Genomic DNA, 11,124 nt, shown 5'->3' on the forward strand with positions numbered 1-11,124 from the left:
TCCTGGGGTGAGCAGGGACCTGGGGGTGTTTCTAGCAGGGCAGTTAGAACTGAATTGGGAACCAGCTTTTAATAACAGGCAGCTCAAATTCAGACTAATTTTGTTACAATTTTCTTTATAATGTAAAATAATTCAAAAGTAAAGGGGCAGGAATTATTGGAACTCTTTTCTCCTGGTCATAGAAAAAAATGGCTTTTTGGCTTTTCATGATACAGGAGTCAGGTTCGTTCACTTCAGAATCAATGTGCACAGAAACCTGTTATGTTTTATTTCTTAGGTTCTGCTGCCATCATGTGGCCATTTCCTTCCCCTCCTTTCTGTCCAAAGTGCAGAGCCCAGTTCCTGCAGGGAAAGGACATCTTTCTTCTTTCCTTCCTCAACAGCCCCCGTCCTTGGAGAGCCCTTTGCTGGGGTCTGGGTGGGGAACAGCCATTTCTGAGGATTAATTTCACACCATATTTGTTGTTGATATATAGATTTTACAGCCAGACTAGATCACTAGGTACCTCTGCTCTGACCTGATCCAGAACAGAGTCTAGAGAATTTTACCCAGTGACTCCTACATCCATCCCAAGACCTTCTGGCTGAGCAAGGAGGGTTCATTCAGAAAGTCATCGTGTTTGGGTATAAAGGAGGGAAATGATGGAGAAATTGTTCAAGTTTCAATGTTGTAACTTCTACATCTAGACCGGGGTGGCCAACCTGAGCCTGAGAAGGAGCCAGAATTTCCCAAAGTAACGGCCAAACGTGCCCCTTTGTATGCAACTACCGAGTCAGTTGTGAACCTTCTTACCATTGTCATTATCCCTTTGAAATAATGATGGTGATGGACACTTGGCTCGATATCCCAGTGTGCCCTGGACGTCTACAGGCTGCATTAGCCAATCCAACCATTTGGCACTTGCAGGCGGGAACCTCTGTACTGTGCCTGAGTCTTGTACAGCTATTAAAGGCTGCTAGATGCCGATATTTTCCCCTCTTTCTAACCAGCACTAATACCAGGCCAGGCCAGAGCTGGGAAGAGAGAGAGAGCAGCAGGTTTCCCCTATAAGGTGCCACAGGACTCTTTGCTGGTGTTACAGATCCAGACTAACACGTCTACCCCTCTGATACAGGTTTCCCCTACTGTTTCCTGCTCTCTTTTTCTTGAGTAGTTTCTCCTCTGCACCAACTTGCGCTTTTCCTATGTGAGCCTGGCTAGCTCAGTTGGTAGCGCATCAGACTCTTAATCTGAGAGTTCAAGTCCCTGGTCAGGTGATAAACTCCTCACTATATCTTAAAAATCTGTCTTTTTAGCATCCTCTTTGATGTTATTTTTTCTCTTCAGGATTTTGCCTTTCCTAAGAAGGGCCTTTGTTTATGTGGAATTGAAGGGGCAACTTCCTGACATCCCCTCTGTCCTTCGAGGCTGAAGGAATAAAGGCCTCTGGGCATATAGCATGTTCCTCCCCTGGTGCGTGCACGTGTGCACACACACAAAATATCCCTAAGGAATTAGAATCACCAGTTGCTTTCCCCTGTCCTGCTGGATCCCCAAATGACAATGCTTTTCAGCCCAGGCCCATGTCCCCTCTATTCCCAGTACCCCTCAGACCGAACCCACAGACCCCTTCTATTCCCAGTGCCCCTCAATCCCAACCCACAGCTCCCTCCTTCCCTCCAGCAGCAGGTGCTTCAGACCCCCTCAGGAAGATTTTCTTGCAAGGTTTTGTGTATGTGTCTGCATGTGGGTTTTACAGTATGTTGGAAATATGTTGGTTGCTTGCTGAAATGATCTCTTTTGGCTGGTGTTGGATTCCCAATCTCCGTGTTATTGGGGCAGGAGTAAAACAAAGGGTTGTTAACTTTGTTGTGTGACTTGAGGGCAGCAGAACTGTGCTTGGCAGACCCCGATGGAGGGACTCACCCTCAGTTCAATAGCACTTGCTAGGCAGAGGACATGGGTTCCAAAGCCAAGTGGGCCGGGGCCTGGGTCCTAATACTAAAATTTAGGTGTTAGACTAACTTTAGGCCAGGGTGGCTGTGGAGGGGTGAGTGAGTCCCTAGACAACATAGTGAGTATGGTGCCTTCTTATTTTCCCCCTTTTCTACCCAGGATGGCAGATGAACTCTACAGAGGCACCTCTGGGCCTGCACTGACTAAGGACAACAGCGGTGAGTGGGGTGCAGAGAGGGGATGGTTCATGTTAAAGGACTTTTGGTTGCTGGATTTACGAACCATAGGGAAAAGGACACTGCCCAGCTTACTTGTCGGTGGGTCTTTTCCTCGTGGTTTAAGTTTATGTGTTGGGGCTGCTGACATGACTTCTGCTAACTCTGGGCTTACATTGCAATGTAGACATATCCTGAGAGTGCATCTATACTGAGATAAAAGCCCTGTGGCTCGGCTGGCCTGGATAATCTGACTTGGGCTCCCGGGGCTCAGGTTGTGAGGCTAAAAATTGCAGTGCAGACATTTGGGCTCAGACTGGAGCCCAGGCTCGGAGACCCTCACCCCTCGTGGGGTCTCAGAGGCTGGGCTCAAGCCCAAGTGTCTACACTGTAATTTTATTACCCTGCAACACAAGCCCCACAAGCCTGAATCAACTGACCTAGGGTTTGAGAAGAGTCACTTGGGTGTGTTAATGGCAGTGTAGACGTAATGCTAGGCTATGTCCACACTGCAATGAAACACCCAGGGCTGCCCCATGCCAGCTCAGGCTCCTGGGGCTTGGGCTGTGGGGTAGTAAATTTGCAGTGTAGACTTCTCGGCTCAGGTTCAGTACTGGGTTCTGGGACCCCACAAGGATGGGAGGGAATTTAGGAAGCCAAAAAGGTAAAATGGCAGTGGAGTGTTACCGTGGACTCAATGGCACTTCTCCATTGGTCTGTCTGCCTTGGGGCAGGGACAATAACACGTCCTGCTGCAGTCGTTATTTCAAAGGGGGGGTTAGGATTTTCATTCTAAGACATGGTGCACAAAGCAGGACTCAACCCTCGGTGCAAACTAAATGAGCTGCCCACAGATTCTGGCAGCCACAATGAGCCATTTGGTGCGAGAGCTCAGACCTGCCCCTGTCCCAGAAGGAGGGCATCATCTGCGAGGGGACTGGACCACTGACCTATGAGCTCCTAACTCCCAAACTTTCAGTAACTCTATTATCAGTGACTGTGAGTGTAATTTAAACCATAAGAAAAACCACATTGGGCTAGACCAAAGGTCCATCTAGCTCCGAATCTTGTCTTCTGACAGCAGCCAATAGCAGGTGCCCCAAAAGCCACTCAACAAGGCACCAGTGGGAGTTATTATCCCTGCCCCAAAAGCAGATAGACCAATGGAGAACTGCCATGAGTCCAGGGTAATACTCCACTAAGGTTTTACCATTTCCACTTGCTAAACTCCCTCCCAACCTTCTGGGCTCCTAGATCAGGATACAGAGCCTGAACCAAGACACGTACACTGTAACTTTACATCCCAAGCCATGTGACACTGATTAATGTGACCAGGGCCAGTTGTGGGTGTTTCATTGCACTGGAGACATAGCCTAATGTTATAACTACACTGCGATTAACACACCCAGGACACCTGTCTCAAAGCCCGGGTCAGCTGACTCAGGGTTATGGGGCTTAGGCTGCAAGACTATAACATTACAGTGCAGACAGATGGGCTTGAGCCCAACCTCTGAGACCCCAGGAGGGGTGAGGGTTTCTGAACCCAGGCTTCAGTGTGAACACAAATATCTGCACCACAGTTTTTAGCCCCTCAGCTTTAGCTCCATGGGCCCAAGTCAGATGACCCAGGCCAGCCATGCTACCATCTTTATCGAAGGAGAGATGGACTCTAAGGGTACGGCTCCATTGCAACGTCAGCCCAGGTGTGGCACGCTGTGCTCAGAGCAGCACCTGGAAGCCCCATATTCACCACTCTCATATAGTGATCATACAGTTTGTACAAAGTCTGCCTGGTGAGGTATCATTTCAAAAGTCTTGGTCTGTTGAACATTAATATCGTGTTGGACTGCGTGTGTAGCATTGGTTGGGAAGTTATGAAGTTTGCTGTGTGTGTGTTACTGAGATATATTGTGAGGCTGGGAAATGCCCACCACCAGCCTTCCAGGTGTGACAAGGGAGGAGCCAGACTCACTGCTGCCCCATTAAAGGGATCCACACTCCCAAGGACTATCCTAGGAACCGTGTACAATGCAGACTTCTCCGAGATAGCACAGCGACAATGGGCACTGCTTGACTCACATCCTAGCAAAGGAGGCTCCTAGCAAGTTGGAAGAAACTATGAAAGAGGGGAAGAGACATCATGACTTGGCCTCTCTCCCCCACAACTCAACATCTGGAAACACATCTGGAGGACAAACATTGAACTGAAATAATTCAGAAATCAGAAGAGAATAATAATAATACATTCAAATGAAAGTCCCCAAACAGACTAGTACTGGTTTTTCAGCAGAAAATTTTCAGTTTGGGGAATTTTGTTTTCTCAGTCAGACTTTGCCAAGGGAAGCAGAGAGAAAATGTTTGAGTTGCCTCCTTCAGAACTGCTTGGCCTAGACACTAGCTCTGGTTCACTGTTGTGGCCTTGCTCAGGATGGGGGTATTTTATTTATTTGGGAATCTCCCAGGATGTTTGGGGGGAGATTATGAGGATGTTCCCTTTTGAGATAAAAACTAAGAAATACAAGACTAGAGAATTTTTTTAGAAATCTGAGATTTAGACATTTTACTTGAAGCAAAGGTGGGAGCCTGAGATTCTGAGAAGGTTTTTGTTTGCAAGAAGCAACATTGTTTGATCTGTCATTGCACCAAAGGTGGAGATTCATAGATTCATAGACTCTAGGACTGGAAGGGACCTCGAGAGGTCATCGAGTCCAGTCCCCTGCCCTCATGGCAGGACCAAATACTGTCTAGACCATCCCTGATAGACATTTATCTAACTTACTCTTAAATATCTCCAGAAACGGAGATTCCACAACCTCCCTAGGCAATTTATTCCAGTGTCCAACCACCCTGACAGTTAGGAACTTTTTCCTAATATCCAACCTAAACCTCCCTTGCTGCAGTTTAAGCCCATTGCTTCTTGTTCTATAATTAGAGGCTAAGGTGAACAAGTTTTCTCCCTCCTCCTGATGACACCCTTTTAGATACCTGAAAACTGCTATCATGTCCCCTCTCAGTCTTCTCTTTTCCAAACTAAATAAATCCAATTCTTTCAGCCTTCCTTCATAGGTCATGTTCTCAAGACCTTTAATCATCCTTGTTGCTCTTCTCTGGATTCTCTCTAATTTCTCCACCTCCCTCCTGAAACGTGGTGCCCAGAACTGGACACAATACTCCAGTTGAGACCTAACCAGCGCAGAGTAGAGCGGAAGAATGACTTCTCGTGTCTTGTTTACAACACACCTGTTAATGCATCCCAGAATCACGTTTGCTTTTTTTGCAACAGTATCACACTGTTGACTCATATTTAGCTTGTGGTCCACTATGACCCCCAGATCTCCTTCTGCCATATTCCTTCCTAGACAGTCTCTTCCCATTCTGTATGTGTGAAACTGATTGTTCCTTCCCAAGTGGAGCACTTTGCATTTGTCTTTGTTGAACTTCATCTGGTTCACCTCAGACCATTTCTCCAATTTGTCCAGATCATTTTGAATTTTGACCCTGTCCTCCAAAGCAGTTGCAATCCCTCCCAGTTTGGTATCGTCCTCAAACTTAACAAGCGTACTTTCTATGCCAACATCTAAGTCGTTGATGAAGATATTGAACAGAGCCGGTCCCAAAACAGACCCCTGTGGTATACCTTTCCAGCAGGATTGGGTGCCATTAATAACTACTCTCTGAGTATGGTTATCCAACCAATTATGCACCCACCTTGTAGTAGCCCCATCTAAATTGTATTTGCCTAGTTTATCGATAAGGATATCATGCAAGACCGTATCAAATGCCTTACTAAAGTCTAGGTATACCACATCCACCGCTTCTCCCTTATCCACAAGGCTCGTTATCCTATCAAAGAAAGCGATCAGATTGGTTTGACATGATTTGTTCTTTACAAATCCATGCTGGCTATTCCCTATCACCTTACCACCTTCCAAGTGTTTGCAGATGATTTCTTTAATTACTTGCTCCATTATCTTCCCTGGCACAGAAGTTAAACTAACTGGGTCTGTAGTTTCCTGGGTTGTTTTTATTTCCCTTTTTATAGATGTGCACTATATTTGCCCTTTTCCAGTCTTTTGGAATCTCTCCCGTCTCCCCATGACTTTCCAAAGATAATAGCTAGAGGCTCAGATATCTCCTCTATTAGCTCCTTGAGTATTCTAGGATGCATTTCATCAGGCCCTGGTGACTTGCAGGCATCTAACTTTTCTAAGTGATTTTTAACTTGCTCTGTTTTTATTTTATCTTCTAAACCTACCCCCTTCCCATAAGCTTTCACTTTGTTAGACATTCCTTCAGACTTCTCAGTGAAGACTGAAACAAAGAAGTCATTAAGCATCTCTGCCATTTCCAAGTTTCCTGTTACTGTTTCTCCCTCCTCACTGAGCAGTGGGCCTACTCTATCCTTGGTCTTCCTCTTGCTTCTAATGTATTGATAAAAAGTCTTCTTGTTTCCCTTTATTCCTATAGCTAGTTTTATTTTGTGCCTTTGCCTTTCTAATCTTGCCCCTGCATTCCTGTGTTGTTTGCCTATATTCATCCTTTGTAATCTGACCTAGTTTCCATTTTTGTATGACTTCTTTTTATTTTGTAGGTCATGCAAGATCTCGTGGTTAAGCCAAGGTGGTCTTTTGCCACATTTTCTATCTTTCCTACCCATCGGAACAGCTTGCTTTTGGGCCCTTAATAATGTCCCTTTGAAAAACTGTCAACTCTCCTCAGTTGTTTTTCCCCTCAGTCTTGATTCCCATGGGACCTTACCTATCAGCTCTCTGAGCTTACCAAAATCCGCCTTCCTGAAATCCATTGTCTCTATTTTGCTGCACTCCCTTCTACCCTTCCTTAGAATTGCAAACTCTGTGATTTCATGATCACTTTCAGCCAAACTTCCTTCTACTTTCAAGTTCTCAACAAGTTCCTCCCTATTTGTTAAAATCAAATCTAGAACAGCTTCCCCCCTAGTAGCTTTTTCAACCTTCTGAAATAAAAAGTTGTCTGCAATGCAGTCGAGGAACTTATTGGATAGTCTGTGCCCCGTAGTGTTATTTTCCCAACATATATCTGGATAGTTGAAGTCCCCCATCACTACCAGATCTTGGGCTTTGGATGCTTTTGTTAGTTGTTTTAAAAAAGCCTCATCCACCTCTTCCTCTGAGCTCATTCAGACCCTGCTTACGCTTAGTATTGGGAAACTCCTTAGTGTCCCTATCTCTGCTGGCCTTAGATTTCTCCTCCTGTCCCTTTTTTTACAGCTCAGATGAGGTGGCTGAGTGGTTAAGGTGATGGACTGCTAATCCAGTGTGCTCTGCATGCATAGGTTTGAATCCCATCCTCATTGGATGCATTTAGTCTTGACTCCTCTTTTATAGACAACCATCTCCCCCCTTGGTACAATAACAGACCCAACAATGTTGCTTCTTGCAAACAAACCTTCTCAGAAACTCCGACACCCCCCTCCCCAGCTTTAAATAAAATGTCTAAATCCCAGATTTCTAAAAAATGTCTCTAGTTCTGTATTTCGTAGTTTTTATCTCAAAAGGTAATGTTACCTCAAGCTGAATAAGGCAGCGCTTCAAAGGAAAACATTAGAAATGGTAGGGGAGAAATAGGAAAGGAAAAAGCCCCTTTTCTCAGAAGATACAAACTCGACTCCCTCCTGTCTCTATCACCAGTGGATTTAGCCTTCCTCCTCATGTGCTGTAAATAAAATAAAGAGGAGATAAGGTGGTTTGGCACAAACAAAGTAAGTGTAGTCAGGGTAAAGGTACAGAAAACTAGGGGAACAGGGGAAAATGTAAACATAATGAATACAATGAAACAGTGACTGGCTTTGGGAGCTTAATGCTCAGGCCTATAAATCCTCCCTTGGAAACCGGAAAACACTAAACGATGCTCCAGCACAGAAACCTTTCCCCACTGTTCAGGTGCAGTGGATCCCACGTGTCGGCGCGATGCCCAGGACCTTCCACTCTCCAGCTGGTTTAGAGCCATTGAGGAGCAGCACTGGGGAGTCCAGACGGCGGTTGGGTTTCATCGCTGGCAGGGAGGCCCTCTGGGATGCTGGACATCAGGAATGCAGGATGGCAGGAATGGGGGTGTCAGGCCTCCTGTTCCTCAGTCTCACAGCGGGACCGAGGGGATTCTTCACTCTCCAGCTCAGGAGCACTGTGAAGACTTGACCGTGTATGAGTGACAGAGAGATTCTCTCCTTCCCCTTCACTGCAGAACTGTTACCTTTTGTCCGAGCCAGACAGTTTATATTCATCACATTCTATCCATCCTCTTCTCAAAGTGTCATATGATGAAGCATTCTCCATTGTCTGTGCTTGGATATGATGTTTTGACTTCTTTAATCCTATATCAGAGTAGCTATGAGTGGAGATGAAAGTGTCAAAGACCTGGGAGAGGAATTCAGATGGATCCCAAACACAGTGTGATCATTGGGAGTTCAAATCCCAGGTTCCATCTATTGGTAAAGCCACTTCTGGCAAGGTGGCTGTTCTGTCCCCCATTATGGCACAAGTTTGAAATATGGGCAGCACAGAGCCAATATTCATAACATCAACTACAAAAATAAAACACATCTAGAGATAGCATAATTATAATCAGCCAATCAGAACCTCTCCATAGACCCCTTACATACATGCAAACCTTTCTACAATATTGGCTGCAAATATAGAACAGTGGTCGCAACGGTGACCTATACAGGTACAGATTATGTCAATAATGTCACAGGAGGTGACACGGTATCAGTGAGACTGATACTGGAATCCTGCCTCCAGTTTTGGTGTCCTAATTTGAAAAAGATGATGTGAAATTGGAGCTGGGTCAGCGAAGAGCCACCAAATGTTCTGAGGGCTGGAGAAAAATGCCTTCCAGTGAGGTCTAATGGTCTCTTCTGGCCATAAAGTCGACTAATTTGTGAAAAACTAAGTGTAGCTTTGGGAGCAGTGCCTGATGTTTTCCTGTCTAGCCGGCTTGCTGCCTAGAACGAACGCTCCTTGAGTGGGGTGATCCACAGGGAGTAGCTTAAACCTGCAAAGGGCCTGGCCAGGGACAGGACATTGGCACAGCAAGGGAGGGGTGTGGCAGTGACATCACAAAGGCCTTTTGCAGGACCTCAGACTATTGGTCAAAGACTATTGGCGGGGAGGTGGTAACCTCACAGAGAGATGCTGACATCAGCCAGGCAGGACAGGGGCGAGGGGCCAGGGAAACCTCAGAGACCCCTGTGGCTTTGCTTCAGCAAGTCTCCTTCTCCAGGTCTCTCTTTGAGGACTGAGAGAGTATTCAGGTTCACGGACGTGAGCGCCAGGAGAAACCTCTTTTGAGTTTTCTCCTTCCCTTTTAGTGATTTTACTAGAAAACAGCCGTCCCTGTTTAGAAGGTAAGAGCCTCCTGGAGGTTTGAAACCTGTTCAGTCTGATCCATCTGGTGACAGTTGAATTCTAGGCATGGAAAACACGAGCTTAAAGAGGTAGAATTTTATTGCGCACCTGGGATTTTGTCCCTTAGAATCACTGTGGACATTAGGGTTTGTCCTTTTGGTTTCACCTTTCCCTCCTTCCATCCCTCCCTCCTTTCTCTTTGTCTCTTGCTTCTTTTGTCCTTTCTCCTGTTCCCCTTCCAACATCAGGAGGTGTGCGTGTGTGTGTGTGGGTGTGTGTTGTGGGGAAGTGCTCTGCAGCTCCCACTGTGGGAGGTCCACCCAAAAATGTGGGGCTGAAATAGTGTTCGGACAGTGATCCCCACTGGTGACCTGGGCCATTCTTTGGGCTCTCTAGTGAGAACCCTCAGCCTCCCATCCTCAGTCTCTACCCTGATTGGCTGAGCAGGGGGTTATTGACAGGGAGGAGACTCAGGTCCTTGTTGTTCTCTTTTAAGACCAAGTAAATAAGTCAGAACCAGTTCTATGTTTGATGAATTTTGCTGCTTCTCTGCATTAATTGTCTTTGAGCAGTTGATGATTCTCTCTAACATTGCAGTTCTCCTCAAATACTTGCTGAATAATTACTGTGCACTGTTGTTGATCTGGAGCTCATCTGATAGCACTTTATTCAGGTCATTCAATGTCTGAAATTCAAGATCCGATGGTTAGTTTGAAAATCAGGGCTCTTGGGTATTATTCCCAACTCTGCCACTGACTGGCTGGGTGACCTAAGACAAGTCGATTCTCATTCCTCGGCCTTAGCTTCTCCCTCTTTCAGGTAGGGATAATAATGATCTGCTCCTACCTACCTGACAGTGGGTGGAGGATGGGGATCCATTGGAGAGTGTCATTAGGAGTAGTGCATAATATGAGGTGTCCTATCACATTTATTCAGAGCAGATTAACACTTAATAGAACAGCTGAAATATTCTATTTTATTTGTATTTTTTTATTTTGAAATTGTTAAGAGCAGTAACAACTTAGCTCAGACTGAAGCATCTTATCTAATTTTCAAGCTCTAAGTGTCTCCTCTTTGTGTGCGAGGAGACAATTTAACACACTGTAACAAACAGGAGATGCTTTTGTTTTGCAACAAAATCTTTTTGCAAAGAACTTTCATCCCACTTGTTATGATTTCAAGAAACGAACTGGTTTAGTCTGAATGGGATTTTCTGACAGAAATGGTTTCAATGAAATTTCCCCACCATCTCGATTCCTGAGCTCTATCCCTGCCTCTGGGGGGAGTTGTTGTCCGTTAGAACAGGAGTCAGGACTGGTGGCTTCTCTTTCTGGTTCTGCCACCGCCTTGCTGTGTAGGCCCTTGGGTAGGTCACTTCCTTTCTCTGAACCTCAGGCTCCTCCCATTTGTCCAATGGGAACAGGGACAGTTCTCGAACTCTGGGCAGTTGTGAGCCTGAGTGAGAGAAGGGGCGTTAAAGCCCTCTATGAAGAAGAAAGGGGAGTTTCACAGTGTTTAGCACCAAGGAATTCTAAAGTTTGCTAAAATGTCTAGTATGAGGAAACAGGAAATTGTCGGGGCCAATCTT

This window comes from Gopherus flavomarginatus, chromosome 15 (genome assembly GCF_025201925.1).
Source record: "Gopherus flavomarginatus isolate rGopFla2 chromosome 15, rGopFla2.mat.asm, whole genome shotgun sequence".
NCBI classification, from domain to species: domain Eukaryota; kingdom Metazoa; phylum Chordata; order Testudines; family Testudinidae; genus Gopherus; species Gopherus flavomarginatus.